Below are 17892 nucleotides of genomic sequence, written 5' to 3' on the forward strand. Positions count from 1 at the left end.
AGCTAATAAATTTTTTCCTAAAATTTTTTTTTGTTACGTTTGTTTATTTAGGAGATGGGGAAGGCATATGCCATAGCATGTATGTAGAAGTCAGAGGATGACCTATGGGAGTTTGTTCTTTCCTTCTACCATTGTGGGTCCTGAGGATTGAACTCAGGTCCCCAGACTTGGCAGCAAGTGCCATTATCCACTGAACCATCTCCCCAGCCTAGAACCTAATAACTTTTTAAGTGGAGGCCCTTGGAAGAATTTGATGTTTAAAAAGCAATTTTAATTGGAATACACATATACTCCTACACACTCAGGGGCCAGAGGCAGGAGGATCACCCTTAGTTTGAGGCCAGCCTGACCTGAATAATGAGTTCTAGGCCAGGCAGGGATACATTAGTGAGATGCTGCCTCAAAACAAAACAAAACAGGCCTGGCATGGTAGTGCACGCCTTTGATCCCAGCACTTGGGAGGCAGAGGCAAGTGGATCTTTGTGAGTTCGAGGCCAGCATGGTCTACATAGTGAGTTCCAGGACAGCTGGGGCTACAAGGGGACCCTGTATCAAAAACAAAACAAAACAAAACAAAAAAACATCAGGGCCAGTGAGATGGCTCAGCAGGTAAAGGCACTTGCCCCCAAGCCTGGGGACCTGAGCCCCATCCCTGGAAACTACATGGTGGTAGGAGGGAACCAGCTAGGGAACTCAGGGTTTCATGTGTGCTGGACAAGCACTCTACCAACTGAGCTACATCCCCAGCCTGTTTCAACAGATTTTAAAATATTTTATTATTTTTATTTTATGTGTATGAGTATATTCCCTGCATGTATGTGAGTGCACCCGTGTCATGCAATGACCACGGAGGTCAGAAGAAGGCATCCCAGAGGCCCTGGAACTGGAGTTACAGACAGTTGTTAACCACTACATGGGTACTGGGATTTGAATCCAGGTCCTCTGCAAGAGCAGCCAGTGCTCTTAACCGCGGAGCCGTCTCTCCAGTTCCTCAACAAATTTGAACACAAATGTACAGGGTCCTCTTTTGACATCTACCTTAATTGTAGGATGTTCCAGTGTTTCTGCCGCTGGTGTTGGCACGGCTTGCAATCCAGCTGCATTGAGCAGGCTCTTCACGTAGCTGCCCCACCTGCCAACCAACAGCTTTTCTCCTTTAGGGGCAATATTAGTCTCTAATTGCCTTGGCTAATCAGATAAAAGACATTAAGTTTTCTTTCTAACCTGTCTAAACTTTTTCCCAACATGTAAAAGAGGTCCCAAGAAGGGTGTGCTGCCCAGCTCTGTGCGCCTTCCAGCTCCAAGAGACTGTCTGCTTTGTTCTTAAAAAGTAGGTGGCCTGTCCCTCTTTTAAGAAATATGGCTGCTGCTAGCCACTGCTTTAGAGTTTACATGCGTTCGATGCTCTGTTTTCTTCTCTTTCTTTCAAAAGCGGGAGACTCTCAGCCTCGGAAGGAGCATACCAGTACAAGAGAGAGACAGGTGGAAAATTTAACCAATTTGCTGCGTTCTACTGCAATTTCTAAAAAGATTGTAACCTTCTCTTCCAATATGTCCTAGTTAGTTCCGTGGCTGTGATAAAATACTATGACCAAAGGAAAGGATTGAGTTCATCTTACACTTCCAAGGCACAGTCCATCACTGAGGGAAGTCAGGCAGGAACACTGCTCACTGGCTCGCTTCCCCTGGCTTGCTCAGCTACCTTTCTTATACAGCCCAGGCCCACCTGCCGAGGGATGGCACCACCCACAGTAGGCTGGGCCCTCCTACATCAATCAGCAATCAAGAAACGCCCCACAGACATGGCCACAGGCCAATCTGATGGAGGAAATTCCTCCGCTGAGGGTCCCCCTTCCCAGGTGACTCTAGTTTGTCAAGTTGACAAGACTAAGCAGCACACCATAACACCCCTGCTGTAAAATCAGGATCCAAGCCTGACAGCTGTCCCTTAGCCCAGGCAGATGGTGATGGGGGACACTTGCTGGCACTAGTGCTGTTCTTGGGGCAGGGAGCAGCTGCTGTGATGGTGGGATCATCACCTCCCTGTGGGAAGCTGTGATCCCATTCTCCTGTGAGAACATTACTTGTTTTGTGTGATGGGAACAGAATGAAAATGCTTGACTTAATATTATTCATTAAAAACTTGATCATTTCAGGGACTGGAGAGATGGCTCAGCAGTTAAGAGCACTGGCTGCTCTTGCAGAGAAAATCTGGGTTCAATTCCCAGACCCACATGGCAGCTCACAACTGTCCTTAACTCCACTTCTATCACCCCCTTCTGAACTCTGGCATTGTATATGACACAGGTGCATTTACGTACATGCAAGCAATACACTCATACACATAAAATAAAAATAATAAATAAAATATATATTTTTTTAAAACGATCATTTCAAGGGGACATCTCCTTAAAATCATAGACTAAAAACGAGACCTTGAGAGTTGGGGAGATGGCTTAGTTGGTGAAGTACTTGCTGGGCAGACCTGAGTTCAATCCCAGAACGTTCTGAAAAGACTGGGCATGGTGGTACGCATTTACAATCCCACTTCTGGAGGATACTGGCAGCTCCCTAAAGCTCATTAGCTAGACAGCAGAGCCTAATTGGTGAGTCCCAGGCCAGTGAGACTGTCTCAAAAAGACAACCTTAACTTGTCTTCTGTTCTCCTTACGCCTGTACACATCCAGGTGTACACAAACACACACACACACACACACACACACACATGATCATTTCAAGAAGAACATCTTTGTAAATTTATAGAGAATTAGAGTCTAGAGTTTAAGGCCAGCCTGGTCTACATAGTGAGTTTGGGCCAGCTGGGACTACAGAGAGACCCTGATTCAAAAAGACAAAAAAAAAAAAAAAAAAAAAAATGTTTTCTGGTCAAAATATCCCATCCTTTTATTTTATTTACTTATTTCCCAGCAGGTGTATCAACGGGCAACAAAGCCAGACAAGAGTTAATGTCCCCAAAGCCAACTTTGAAACCCAGACAGCACGTTCAGGCAAGCAGAAACGCCTCCTCTGGGCCGGGCCCCTCTGCCTTCCCATGAAACCAATGCCCTGGGGAAGAAATGGGGCGAGAATAAATCCAGCCCTTCACCGCACCCTGCCCGGGCCATGGCTTCTGTGTGGAGCGGCTTTTCCACCAGCGCGGTGGGAAGGCTCTGCGCAGAGCTGTGTGAGCGAGACTCCCCTGCTCCATGGAGACGGTGGCCCATAAAAGTGTCTCTCCCATTTTCAAGGTAAATGAATGTCATTGCCACCAGGAAACAAAAACGCTGGGAGCCTGGAAATGTCGTCCAGACGGTCATTCTGGGTTTCCGAGTCCATTTCCCTCCTTCACCAAAGTTGGAGACAAAGCTCCGAGCTTCTCAAAAGGCCCCTGAGCGTGGAGCGGACGTATTTACAGCATTGCTAAGCCGATTCTTCTCACTGTCTACCATGTGTCGTCCTTTCTTTTCCCACGGGCCCATCTGGCAATTCCCTCTTGTATCCTGTGTTTCAAGGGGCTGCTGATCTGAACTCACTGATGCCCAGGTGGAAAGTGGACAGTGGCAACTAACGTGTTCCCAGGGCAAAGTGTGGTCTGAGAGGATGATATGCTAATTACCCTCCTTTGATCTTTGGACTCGGTGCGTGTATATGAAAATGTCTCTAAGCAGGTTATAAATATGAACAATCGCACGTGTTAATTTAAAAACAATTTCCCGGGGCTGGGCCAGCGAGATCTCTCCTTTCTTCCTCTGTCCTGTCCCCAGCTCCTTCTCTCCCTTCCCAAGCTGCATTGGTGCTGTTTCTTGGGAAAGCCTGAGTAACTCAGGTGCCACAATGGCTCTCTGAGAGTTGTTATGGCATTGGGGTCACAAAGCATAGGACGGGCAGCTGTTCTGAGGAGCCAGGAACTGCCCAGCTCCCATGCAGACATCCATGCTTGACACTCTCCTCCGGCTGGTAGAAGCACCCACATGACAGCTCATAATCATCTATAATTCCAGTTCCAGGGCATGTGACACCTTCCGTTTCCCTCTGTGAAGACTGCACGCAGGTGGTGCATTTACATACATGCAGGCAATAGATGCATACACGTAAAATGAAAAAAATAAATAATATATTTTTAAGAATTAAAAATAAAAAAAATATTTGCAAGGCTGGAGAGATGACACCGTGGTTAAGAGCACTGACTGCTCTTGAAGAGGACCCAGGTTCAGTTCCCAGGATCCACATGGTGGCTAGCAACTGTCTATAACTCCAGGTCTAGAGGATTCAACACCCTCTTTTGACATTTGTGGGCATTGCAAGACATGGGTGCATGTACATACATGCAGGCAATACACACATACACATGAAAAAAAAAATAAAAACTAAAATAATAAATATTATTTCCAAGCACAACCCCAATGACTGGTCTTCTGCCCACGAGGCTCCACTTTCAAAAGGTTCCATCATCTCCTAACAGTTCCAAACTGCAAACAAAGCCTCTGACATCCAGGCTTCAGGGTAATATTCCAGATCCAAACTGCAGCCTGGGTTACAGGATGGGCGGCTCCATTCCATGAGATCATCTTCCAGTCTGGCTCCGTCCACAAGTTACTCCGCTGCCCACAAGGATGTGATGACCCTTATCACCATGGCCAGAGAAGCTCACACCCTCACAACTCATGTCCAGTCCTCACAAAAGGGAGAGAGGAGTGGCTGGGGAGATGGCTCAGCAGGTAAAGAGCTTGTCATGCAAGCATGAGCACCAGGGTTTAGAACTCCAGTACCCACGTAAATGCCAGGTGGGCACAGTGGCCCATCTGTAAACCCAGGAAGCAGAAACAAGCGGTCCTTAGGGCAAGCTGACTGGTTAGACTAGTTGAATCAGTAAGCTCTGGGTTCAAATGAGAGGCTGCCTCAATATATAATGTGTAGAGTGATAGAGGGAAGCATCTAACATCAGCCTCCGGCCTCCACACTAAACTGCCATACACACATGTGCCCAGACACATGCAATCACTCATACTCATGCACACCACACCACACATAGGAAAGAAGGAAGGAAGGAAGAGACGAAGGGAGGGAAGAAGAGGGAGAGGGAAAGAGAAAAGTCAAGGGCCAGTGCTCCTTCGAAAGACCTATCCCCGGGGCTGGCTGGAGAGATGGCTCAGTGGATAAGAGCACTGGCTGCTCTTACAGAAAGAGGACCCAGTTTCAATTCCTAGCACCCACATGGTCACTAACAACCGTTGATAACTCCAGTTCCAGGGAATCTGACACCCTCTTCTGATCTCCATGGGCACTGCATGACATGGGTGCACCTACTTACATGCAGGCAACACACTCATACACGCAAAATAAAAAATAAACAATATATCTTTTTAAAAAGTAAGACCTATTCTGAGAGCTGCCCACACCATTCCAGCCAGACCCCCAAGGCCAGAGCTGATGAGAGACTGAGAGAGGCTGGCCTTACAGTCATCAGCATGGGACCAGCCAAACCAGGAGGCTCATTTTCAAAAGAAAGAAGGGGCACATCCGAGAGAGAACCAACAGCACTTCCTACCACAAGTAACTCTGCCAAGACATGAGTCTAGCCGGGACATCACCTGTGGGGTCCAGGGTCAAAGGAAGCATCAGAGAAAGGTACTGAAGACACAACAGGAAGAGGTCATGACAGAGGGTGGTCTCGGAGGAAGAAGGCACCTTGAGTGGGTGCACAGATGGAGAACTTAGCCTTGGGTAGGAGTAAGGAGAAAAAAGGAAGAATGGGAATACAAGATCTGGAGGGCAGGTCTCCAGCAGTGGACAGAGTCTGCTGGGTGCTATTTCCCGTGCAAAATCAGATGCTGAGTCTCCTGCCATGGCTGAGCAGGAAGGAGGTGGGCGGGTTGACGTTTCAGAGCAGGAGATGGGTTTGAAACAGTCCTTGTTAGCAGGGCTGGTGGAGGAAATGGGGCAAGACCCTGACAGTGGGAGTGGGCAGAGGTAAAGTTGGTGTCGTGGCATATGGTAACTCCGGAGCATCGTGATGGCTGCCAGATTTCAGTATGCAAAGTGGTTCAGGTACACGCTGTTTGGGTTTTTGTTTTGAGACAGGGTCCTGTGTATCCCAGGCTGGCCTCAAACTCACTATACAACCCAGGATGGCGAACTTCTGATCTTCCTCCTTTCACCTCCTGAGTTCTGTGGCTGTGATTACATACCTAGTTTTATGTGGCTCTGGGGATCAAACACAGGGCTCCAGGCATGCCAGAAAAGCACTGCACCAGCTGAGCTACATCCCTAGCCACCGGGTTCAGGTTCTGAGAAATCTGACAGTTGGGCGTCTCCACTCAAAGTTCCCATGAGGAAAGAAGACGCTTTCATCCAAATGACGTGAGCATTGTGACTTGTCTCCCACAACACAGAAGAAAATATTTGTGCTTTCATGATCATTCTGGGGGAGAGGATGGAGAACCATCAATTTTCCATAAAGTCACACTTACAATTTTTTTTATTACTTGACTTCATTAAATGATCACATGCATTTAAAAGAAGTGTCATTGATCAATGTGGGGCAAACACAGATGTCTTGCTATATTCAGAAAGATGTCACAAGATGAGCAGAAGCCAGCTTGCCTGTGGAGGAGGGAAAGGTTGGTCCCCTGCTGTGGGGGCTCAGGAAAGACACTGTCACCAGGCCTGGGTCATTGGTAATTAGTAAGCATCATGGGTAAAGAGTTTTATGGTCCATAATAGTTTTCTGTAAATGAAAATTGCTTCTCCTTACTGGGCAATTTAGTTTTATCTGAGTTAATCCAGGAAAGTCTTATTCATATTAACTATGACACACACCAGTCTGTGAGTAAGTGTCACCCAGAGCCTGAAAGAGACACTGTTGTCCTCTGAGATCTGGGACGGCCACCCCCACGGCAGGGAGTTTTGAGGTTGTGTGTGCTGTTGTGCCATCTCTGGATGAAGTTCATGGGATGGTGATGGTAGGCTGGGTGGAGAAGGTCACATCTGCCTCCTCCCCTCACAGTTAATGAAACTGAAACACTCCAAGGCAAGTGCAGCTGAAAGACTCTGTTTTCCTATGAGAATCTTCATTTATTCAGATGCCATTGGGAGGTGGGTATCATAAGGTGGTTATCATACCAACAAGGACTATCTCCCCTCAATTAGATACCAGTTAGGTCTGTGGCAAACCTCTGCAGAGTCCAGTGAAGAAGGAAAGTTTCTTTAAAAAAAACTTTAATTTTTTTATGTGTATGACTGTTATGCCTGCATGTGTGTAAGTGCACCCATGCCATGCAGTGCCCACAGAAGACAGAAGAGGGTGTTGGATCCCCTGGAACTGGTGTTACGGACGGTTGTTAGGCACCATGTGGGTGCTGGGATTTGAACCTGAGTCTTCTGCGAGAGCAGCCAGTGCTGTTAATCCCTGAGCCATCTCTCCAGCCCCAAAAAACTTCCTTTATGGCTTTTACATATGCTCCGAAGTCCAGATGTATTCATGGATTAAGCCTAACTGCAGTAGCATGAGTGGACTTCCCCAAAAGGCTCAGAACAATCAAACATCACCTTCGAAACAGTGAAGCAGAAGTCAAGTGAGTTGATGGAGCTAGGGATGGAGCCCAGGGCCCTGTGCACACCAGCTGTTCTAAGTTCCTTTCGTTGCTGTGATAAAACAATTTGACCCAAAGCAACTTAGGGGAGGAAAGGGTTCATTTCATCTTACACTTCCAGGTCACAGCCCAGCATTAAAGGAAGTCAGGGCAGGAACTTAGGCAGAAACTGTGGTGGAAGGCTGCTTACTGGAATGTTTTCTGGCTTGCTCAGGTAGACGGTAGGTAGATAGGTAGGTAAGTAGGTAGGTAGGTTGGTTGGTTGGTTGTTGGTTGGTTGAGGCAGAATCTCACTATGTAGCTCTGAGTAGAAGGCCTGGCAGAGATTCACAGAGATCCACTTCTGCCTCGCAAATGGTGAGATTAAAAGCTAATATCACCACCATACTGGCTCAGCTAGAGGTTTTTTGGGTTTTTCGTTGTTGTTTGTTTGTTTGTTTGTTTGTTTTTTGGTCTTTTTGAGACAGGGTCTCCCTGTAGCCCCAGCTGTCCTGGAACTCAACTATGTAGACCAGGCTGGCCTTGAACTCACAGAGATCCACCTGTCTCTGCCTCCTGAGTGCTGGGATTAAAAGCGTGCGCCACCACGTCCGGCTTCAGCTAGAGTTTTTATGCAGCCCAGACCCACCTGCCTAGGGATGGTACCTCCCACAGTGGCCTAGGCCCTACTACATTCACTATCAATCAAGTCAATCTCTTACAGACATGACCATAAGCCAATCTGATCTTGGAAATTGCTTAATTGAGGTTCCCTCTTCCCAGGTGACTCTAGGCTGTGTCAAGTTGACAATAAAAACTGAGACACTAGGCATTCTAGTTAGCATTGCTGTTCCTGTGATAAAACACTGACCAAAGCAACTTGGAGAGGAAAGTGTTCATTTGGCTTACATATCCACGTCACATTTCATCACTGAGGGAAGTCAGGACAGGAATTCAGGCAGGAACCTGGAGGCAGGAGAGAAAGCAGAGACTGTGGAGGAACGCTGCTCACTGGCTTGCTCCCCCTGACTTGCTCAGCTACCTTTCTTATACAGGCCAGGCCCACCTGCCCAGGTATGGCACCACTCACCATGGGCTGGGCCCTCCTACATCAATCAGCAATCAAGAAAGTGACTTGGCTGGAGAGATGGCTCAGTGATCAAAAGCACTTAGTACTCTTGCAGAGGACATAGCTTCAGTTCCCAGAACCCACATGGCAACCAACAACCATCCTTAATTCCAGTTCCAGGGGGTCTAACACCCGCTACTGGCCTCTAGCCTCTGTGGGCACCAGGTGTGCATGTGGTAAACATACGCACATGCAAGCAAAACACACATACACATAAAATAAAAATAAATAAATCTCCTTTTTTCTCTTTTTGAGACAGGGTCTCCCAGTAGCCCCAGCTGGCCTGGAACTTGCTATGTAGACCAGGCTGGCCTCGAACTCACAGAGATTTGCCTGCCTCTGCCTCCCGAGTGCTGGGATTAAATGAGTGCACCACCACACCCAGCTAAAATAAATAAATCATAACATTTTTTGAAAAAAAATAAAACACCCCACAGACATGCCCACACACCTGTCTGCTGGAGACAATTAGCTGAGTTTCCTCTTTCCCAAGTGACTCCAGTTTGTGACAAATTAATAAAAACTAAGACCTTCACTGGTGGATACCAGGCAAGATTTCTACCACTAAGTGACAGCCACTAGCTCCTCACTGGAGGATTCTAGGCGAGCCTCTCCCCAGAGTCAGGCCAGCAGCCCTGTCACTGAAGTGTAAGCAGATCAAACAATCTATTTATACCAGTGGCATATGGTGTCTGGAGAAATTTTCACGAGCAGGCTGTCCCCAGCTCTGTTTCCTTAGCTCTCAGCTAGGCCATTTGCTGTTAACAACAGCACCTTGCATGTACAGTAATTTAAATGTCCACTACAATGTCCTCGTCACTGTTTCCATATAGATAAAATGACCAGAGGAAAAGCAGTGCCATTAATGGATAGAGTGACCCCCACTGCCACCCTGGCCCTTCCTTTCTTGAGGACAATTAGGCAGATTGCCTTGAGTCCCTGAGAACAGAATGGAAAGTGTGTGTCAGCAGACTGTGAACCGAGCCATTTGCTGGACATTCTTTCACTGGCTGCATTAACTGTGCAAATGACTCATAAATACCATAGAGATGGGGCTGGAGAGATGGCTCAACTAGTAAGAGCACTGGCTGCTCTTGCAAAGGACCTGGAGTTCCCAGCAACCACATGGCAACTCACAACCACCTGTAACTCCAAATTCCATGGAATCCAACACCTTCTTCTTGGCCCCCACAGGCAATGCACATACATGGTGCACATATACACATGCGGTCACTTATACATATATATAAAATAAAAATTAATAGGCCGGGCATGGTAGCACATGCCTTTAATACCAGCACTCGGGAGGCAGAGGCAGGCAGATCTCTGTGAGTTCAAGGCCAACCTGGTCTACACAGCGAGTTCCAGGCAAGCTGGGGCTACAGGGAGACCCTGTCTCAAAAAGACCAAATAAATAAGTAAATAAATAAATAAATCTTTGAAAAAGAAAATACCATAGAGATACATGTAGATTTGTCAACTTTAACTTAAAAACTGAGAATTAGAACAATTATACCCTTAAAATAAACTTACAGAGGGAATAGAGAGATGGCTCAGCAGTTAAGAGCACTGGCTGCTCTTGTAGAGGACCCAGATTCAGTTCCCAGAACCCATATGGTTGCTAACAATCATGCATAACTGCAGTTCCAGGGGATCTGACGCCTTCTTCTGACCTCCACGGGCATTGTATGACATGGGTACACTTCCATACATGTAGGCAATACACTCACACACATAAAATAAAATAAATAAATAAAATATTTTTAAATAAATAAACATATAGAATCAGAGTCTATTTTAAATGCCTGTCAATATGATAATTTTGGGGTGGGTTAAACGGATAAACTGAATTAAAAGGGAAGAGTCATACTTAAAGAAACCTTGGTTCATATCGTTCAAAATCAATTTATTGACAAGACAGACTTTCAGAGCTGGGTGTAGAGAACAAATCTGTAATCTCAGCACTTGGGAGTTCAAGTCCAGCCTGAGCCACAAAGTGAGACCTTGTCTCAAAAACACCACTAGATCTGGAGAGACGGCTCTGCAGCTAAGAGCATTGGCTGCTCTTGCAGAGGACCTGGGTTCGGGTCCCAGCACCCACATGGTGGCTCACAATCATCTGTAACTCTGGTTCCAGGGCTCTGACACCCTTTTCTGGCAAACATACATACAATACACAGGCAAAACACTCACACATAAAAATAATTTTTTTAAATCTTTTTTAATAGTTTCTCAGTCAACATAGCTAAATTTCTCTACTCATTCAATCACAAGTTCCCAGCTTCCACATGGCAACTAACAACCTTCTATAACTCCAGCTCTAGGGGAGCCAACACTATCTTTTAGCCTCCAAGTGTATTATTGTACACACATGGTACACTTATGTCCATGTAGGCACTACACTCATACACATAAGATAAAAATAATGCATAAATAAAAAGTGTATTTGATGAGAATCTATGCCACAAAATGTACTACAACAATGATTAAAAGGCTGAGGACATGGTTCAGTTGCCAGAGCACTGGCCTGGCATGCACAATGCCCTGGTTTACAGCCCCAGCACTGCCTAAGTCTAGCCTTGTAGCACAGGCCTACAATCCTAGCACTCAAGAGGTAGAGGCAGGAGGAGCAAAATTTCAAGGTCATCCTGGGCTACGCAGAAAGTTGGAGGCCAGTCTGGGCTCCTGTTTCAAAAAAGAGAGACAACTGTAAAAAGGATTACAGTGTGCAGATATAATAAAAATACACTGCATAAATGTATGAAATTTTCAATACATAAAAAATATTAAAAGATAATCATCTTGTCAGAATGCAAATTTGCCTTCATGATTGGTAAATGATAATAAAATTATATGTATACAAAAGAATTGTTTTTTTGTTTTGGGTTTTTTGGGGTTTCTCTGGGGTTTTTTTGTTTTGCTTTGCTTTGGCATTTTTGAGACAGGGTCTCCCACTAGCCCCAGCTGGCTTGAAACTCACTATGTAGACCAGGCTGGCCTCAAACTCACAGAGATCTGCCTGCCTCTTCCTCCCGAGTGCTGGGATTAGAGGTGTGCACCACCACACCCAGCCAAGAGAATTGTTTTAAAATAAATATTTTTATGATTTATTTTTTAAAGACTACAATCCTAATATACAAGATAAAATTTAAATAGAAATTGTTTTGCATCTAATGTCTTTTTATTTTTATTTTATGAGTGTTTGCCTGCATGTATGGAAGTGCACCCCATGTATGCATTGCCCTCAGGGGCCAGAAGAGGGCATCAGACCCCCAGAACTGGAGTTACAGGTCATCACTAGCTGGATTGTGGGTGATGGGAATCAGGTAAATGCTCTTAACCACTGAGCCATCTCTCCAGTCCCAAAGAACTGACTTCTTCTTTTTAAGACAGGGTCTCACTATGTAGTCCTGGCTAGCCTGAAAGTCTCTGTGTAGACCAGGTAAGCTTTGAACTTGCAGACCTCTGCCTGCCCTTGTCTCTCAAGTACTGGGACTAAAGGTATAGACCACCATGCCCAGCCTACATTTAATGTCTTCTAAATTCTGAGTTTCTGGAAGGCAGGAAATAGGGGTAGAGGATATGTTTAAATACTTTCCACATTCAATTCCCTTATTTACTTGCTTAATTAATTAATTAATTGAAATGTAGCCTCTCTCGTGTAGCCCAGGCTGCCCATAAGATTCTTAGTCCTCCTGCCTCAGCTTCTCCAGTAGTGGAATTACAGGCCTGCATCATCATGCCCAACTCAGGCCTCTGATTTTAATCATTTTTCTGGAGGTACTTGCTATCTGACAGGCTCTGTCTTCTCCTGAGCCTCTGTGTGTCCCCAGGCCTCTCCTGTCCTCCCAACTGAGCCTGTTCCCTCATGTGACCTGCTCCATCCACCCACACAGGGCTGTCAGTTTTGCCACTTGACGGCTGGCTAGGTTCACCGGAGGGGCCTCCGTACTTGGAATTTTATAAACTGTTATGTTCATAGCTTCCGACCCACCATGAATTCCGCCCTCCTCCACAGGTCAGGTGGGAGGGAGCAGTTTATGAAGTTTCCCCTTTTGCAACTGGAACATTGGCAGCCAAGTGTTTTAGAAGTGCATCAGAAAGTCTGGGTCCGGTTGGCAGAGCTGCCTTTTGGGGGGTTAGGAATGTTTACGAGTTTGTTTATAAAACTAGGAACCCAGAGCTCTATTCACATGGTTCCGGGCTGGGACTCAGCCATAAGAAGACAGGCAATTTTATCAAGACAGTGCTTGCAGGCTCCTTCTGACCTACTAAGGGCAAGAAGAGTCAAGGGTTCATGTTCAGAGAGAAGACAGAGCTAGGGTGAGGCCACTCTGGTTCCACCATAGGATCCTTCGCACCACCACACCTCCCAAGCCAAGTACCTGGAGTTATCCTTTCCTGAAAATTCCAAAATTAGGGGGCTGGAGAGATGCTCAGTGGTTAGGAGCACTGGATGCTCTTGCAGAGGACCTGGGTTCAGTTCCCAGAGCCCACATGAAGGCTAACACCTAACCATAACCCCAGTTTCAGGAGATCTGTGCCCTCTTCTGGTCTCCATAGGCATTGCATGCATAGATGCACTTACATACATGTAGACAGAACACTCATACACATAAAAATAAATAAATAGGGGCTGGAGAGATGACTCACCAGTTAAGAGCACTGGCTGCTCTTGCAGAGGACCTGGTTGAATTCCCAGCACCCACATGGCAGCTAACAACCATCTTTAACTCCAGTTCCAGGGGATCTGATGTCCTCTTCTGACCTCTGTGGGAATCACACGACACGAGTGCACTTACACATATGTAGGCAACATACTCATACATATAAAATAAAAATAATGAAAAAAAATATTTTTTAAAAAATAAATAAATGAAAAATTTAAAATCTGAAACTAGCACCTCAGCACCTACAAGGAAATTAGAGACAGCTGTTAGAACAGGGAGGATGGGTCTGGCCAGCTGAGGTCACAGATCCCTAAGGATGGAGAGAAGATGGTGGTAAAGGCTAGCAGGGACTGAGAAAAACCGGTTTCTTAGAGCAGAATTGATTTCTTGGAGCTTGGCGCCTGGGCAAAAAACAGTTGAAAAGAAAAAAAACAAACACAGAAAAACAAAAAACAAAGAGTCGAATCAAGTCAAGGCCAGCTCATGGATTCAGCCTGTGTAAAGTGAGTCCTGTTCTGAGCCCTGGGGACACTGGAGCGCACAAGCGGGCCCAGCCCAGGACCCACACAGGAAGATGGACAGGGGTGGGGACCTGCCCTGCGTGGTTGAACGAGATGAGTGAACTGTGGCAGGATCCCAAAGAGAGACCCCAGAGAGACCCCGGGAGAGGGCCACATGGAGCCAGGAGGACTAACCCCAGCCAGCCTTATTCCATAGAGGGGAGACCCCACAAAGAAGCATTTCGATGGGCTCTGATGGTGTGTAGTGAGGTCACCATCACTATGTCCACCCTCCACCAAAAGGCCAGGAGGCTACAGAACCCCTTTCTGAGAATGAAACTGAGCTCCCAGGCTGGAGATTCGTACCCAGAGTGACCAGGCATCACTGCAGATAAGAACCCTGTCCAAATGGAGTTCAAGGTCACAGGCATGGACCCTGAATAGAGAGCAAGGACACCAGACCCCAGGACCAGATGCAGCCGTAATCCCTTCCTCCACCCTGGAGGGCCTGGGTTCTGGAGACTTCCAACTCATAGCAGTAGCTCTCAGACTTTCTTCTTGAATGGGGAAGGTGGGGGCTTGTATGCCAGTCACCTACGAGCTGCTTTGCAGTCTGCACACAAAAGGCATGGAATAACCTCCACATGCCTGATGTGGAATTCCTGCCCTGCCCAAAACAGAATGCTGTCCCACCACCAGAAGCTAGCTCATCCCACTGCAGGGAGTCGTTGGACGGCTAGGTGAACTGGTGTTCCTGTCCTTTGTGCATTTAACTTGTGGCAAAACTTAGTGCCCAGCCTCAGATTCCTCTGGCCTTCAGGTTGCAAGGAAACCGAACGTGAACTTTTCAGTACCTCCCAGAACAGGGGCCACGGAGGACGGTTCCTGTTCAAGGCAAACTGACCTGTGCCGCTGGCTTGTGGCTCTGTTGTTTCATTTTCCAGCTGGGCCTCTGATGGAGACGTTCCTGGAGGGCTGGGGATCTGGCTCTCCTGGAAAAGTGAGGAAGCTCGCCTAAGAAGGCATTTGGGGAAGGGGAAAAGGCGCAGCTAGGATGGTGGGGATGTGGGGAAGGAATGTGGAGGAAGGGGGAGGTGTGGAGGAGGAGCACCTTGGGTGCCTTCACAAGGTGCGCAGAGGACTTGCCTTAACCCTTTGATGTCTGAGGTCTCAGGTTCCTAGGAACCATCCTTCTCTCAGAATCTCAGAATTAGGGTGTTTGCTCTTTACCTCTCTTTATAGCAACAGGGGGCCCAGAATCAACTCCTAGGACCCGCCTGGCTGCCCCCAGATTTAGCATTTCTTTCAGGGAGTCCGGGGTGCCCAGGGAGCCTGGGATGCCCAGGGAGCCTATCACAGGCTCACAGGCAGATTCCCTGTGAGGTGTCTGCTCTATCTGTAAAACTGCTGGGAAATGTCTGATTAGGCCCTAGCTCAAACCTAACAGGACACAGATCTGACTGGTGGGCCAGGAGGAACAAGCCTCAGGTTAGAGTGGACTCAGGTTAGAGTGGACTCAGGTTAGAGTGGGTTCCTTCCACATCTGGCCCAGCATTGAAAGAGGAAACTAACCAGGTGGCTCCTGAGTGCCATCCATTGAGTTTACACGAAAAACAAGTTAAATGAAGTAAAACAAAAAGTCTTTAAGAAAGAGAACAGCATGGGCTGTGTTGGGGCTATGGCGACATTCCGCCCAGCAGGAGAGACCGCTTTCATCAGAGAAAGGACTGTGGAGCTCCTGAGGGAGGCTTCCAGGAAAGAGAAAAACAGTCCCCATTCAAGTTGGGTAATGAGGTTTTCTGTCTGTTGGCGGCCTGTGAGCTGGGCCCCTACGAAGCCCAGTGAGGATGAATGTGTTGCAGAGGTAGATTCATTGAAGGAGCAAACAAAGGGAGGGTGGTCGGGTGGGAGGGCGGAGTGAAGATTTGTGGCCGTGGGAGGGTCCCCAGCTCACCCTGGTTGGCCAAGTTTGAAGGAAGGCCGAGCCCAGTGCTTTCAAACTTTCATTACCCACTCAGGCTGGAGCTGGGGATTCCACCCCATTTAAGATCAGAAAGAGCCTCAGTGGTGTCGGGGGAATTAAGAGCCAGGACTCAAGGCTTTCCATCATGCAAAATAGGAGTCACCCAAAGTCACCCAGAAACACCTCAGTCCTGTGCCGTGTGAATTGCTGAGGGAGCCCCTTCCCAGACAGAAGCTACTTTCAAGTGCCACGTGACTGCAAAGATCCTTCCAGAAACCCAGAAAACCAGGACTAGATTGCAAATGGCAATTCTGCCGTGCTTCACACAGCACCTAGTACTGCGCTGGATATTTTATTTGAAAAGAGTGCCTTTCGGTGCGTTTCAAGTCAATTTTGTCATTAAAGGTGCTTACACTGCCAAACGGCTGTACCGCAACAGTGCCCCCAGAAAAGCCTGGATTTGAAAAGCAGGGCCTGGGGAGATGCTCAGTGGAGTGGGTAAAGAGCTTGTACTTACAAGGACCTGAGTTTAGTTTTCCAGCACCTGTTGTGACAGCATGCACTTGCAACCCTTGCGCTGGGGACAGGGGGATCCCCAGAGCTTGATGGTCAGCCAGACAAGCCTATTGTTGAGTTCCAGGTTCAGTGAGAGACCCTGTCTCAAAAACTAAGGAGGAGCCGGGCGTGGTGGCACATGCCTTTAATCCCAGCACTTGGGAGGCAGAGGCAGGCGGATCTCTGTGAGTTCAAGGACAGCCTGGTCTACATAGTGAGTTCCAGGACAGCTGGGGCTACAGGGAGACCCTGTCTCAAAAAGACCAAAAAAAAAAAAAAGATAAAAAAATAAGGAGAGCAATGTAGGAAGACACTTGATGTGCACCTCTGAGGCACTTACCCCACAATGTGCCCACACAACACAGACATACAAAAGGCCAACATAAGGCTGGGCATGGTGGCACAAGCTTGTAATTTCAGCACTGAGAAGGCTGAGGCAGGAGGATCCCTACAAGTTTGAGGCCAGCCTGGACTACATAGGGAGACCCTGTCTCCAAAAAATTAATAGACAAAGGCCAGTGTCACCTGTCCCACCCCCATACTGCAGCCCAAGGATAAATATTGCTTTAGCTCAGCATACACCTTTACACTATTAGCAGAGTTGTGAGAGGCAGAGCCTGGGCCCTGGTGGCCCTAACAAGCCTGGCTAGGACACATCCTCAATAGGCCAATTTAAGAGACAAACAGGGGCTGGAGAGATGGCTCACCGGTTAAGAACACGGTTCTTGCAGAAGACCTGGGTTCAAGTCCCAGTATCCACATGGCAGCTAACGACTGTCCGTAACTCTTGTTCCAGGGGATCTGACAGCTCTTCTGTCCTCTGCTGGCATTGTTCGACCCGGGTGCACTTTCATACATGCAGGCATAACACTCATACACATAAAATAAAAAAATAAATATTTTTTTAAAAAGAGACAAACAGGGCAAAAAGAGAAAGATTTATTCAGTGTAGACACATTGGGAAAAGAGGTCCAGAGACCCCTAAGTTCATCCCCACGTCCCTGACAGGAGGTTAAGGTATAAAGGGAAGACCAGAGATAGGACGCTAAGCAGTCCTGGTCAAGGTCTGGCCCTACCCATCATCAGTCTCCGCTGCAAGGTGGTCTGGCAAGTCAGAACCGTGTGGAACTTTTTCCTGTGAGACCAGTTCCCCCTCTATCTGGTACCAGGCCTTTTCCTTCTCCAGCATCAGATTCCACTGGAAATTCCAGTTTCTTGGGGTCCATTGTTTCAATAGTGAGGGGCACAAGTGTTTGGAGTATTCATTCCATGTCGCCTTTGCACGGACAGACTTCGTGGGCATTCCCCTTTCCCGCTAAGCTCCTGGACACAAGGCTAGAGCCTTTTTTTTTTATGCTGTTTGACTTGCTCTATAGAACAGCAATCTAACTAGAGCACTTCCTGCAGAAAGTCACATGTTAAATATCACATGCTGGAGTCCTGTTAGAACACCAGCCTGCACATCCAGGCTGGATCCCACAGCCAGAGTCAGATCACAACCCGC

The 17892-nt window shown here is 47.3% G+C and overlaps 1 long non-coding RNA gene across 1 annotated transcript; it reads right to left on the reverse strand.

Moving 5' to 3' along the window:
• Positions 1-13414: 13414 nt before the first annotated feature.
• Positions 13415-17140, reverse strand: LOC115068296. The gene is made up of 3 exons (XR_003847659.1): positions 17096-17140; positions 14775-14862; positions 13415-13470 (listed from the first exon to the last, which is right to left on the reverse strand). It is a non-coding gene; the product is annotated as an uncharacterized LOC115068296 (long non-coding RNA).
• Between the last annotated feature and the right edge of the window lie 752 nt (positions 17141-17892).

The sequence above is a fragment of the Nannospalax galili genome, unplaced genomic scaffold (assembly GCF_000622305.1).
Source record: "Nannospalax galili isolate Female #2095 unplaced genomic scaffold, S.galili_v1.0 scaffold1488, whole genome shotgun sequence".
NCBI classification, from domain to species: domain Eukaryota; kingdom Metazoa; phylum Chordata; class Mammalia; order Rodentia; family Spalacidae; genus Nannospalax; species Nannospalax galili.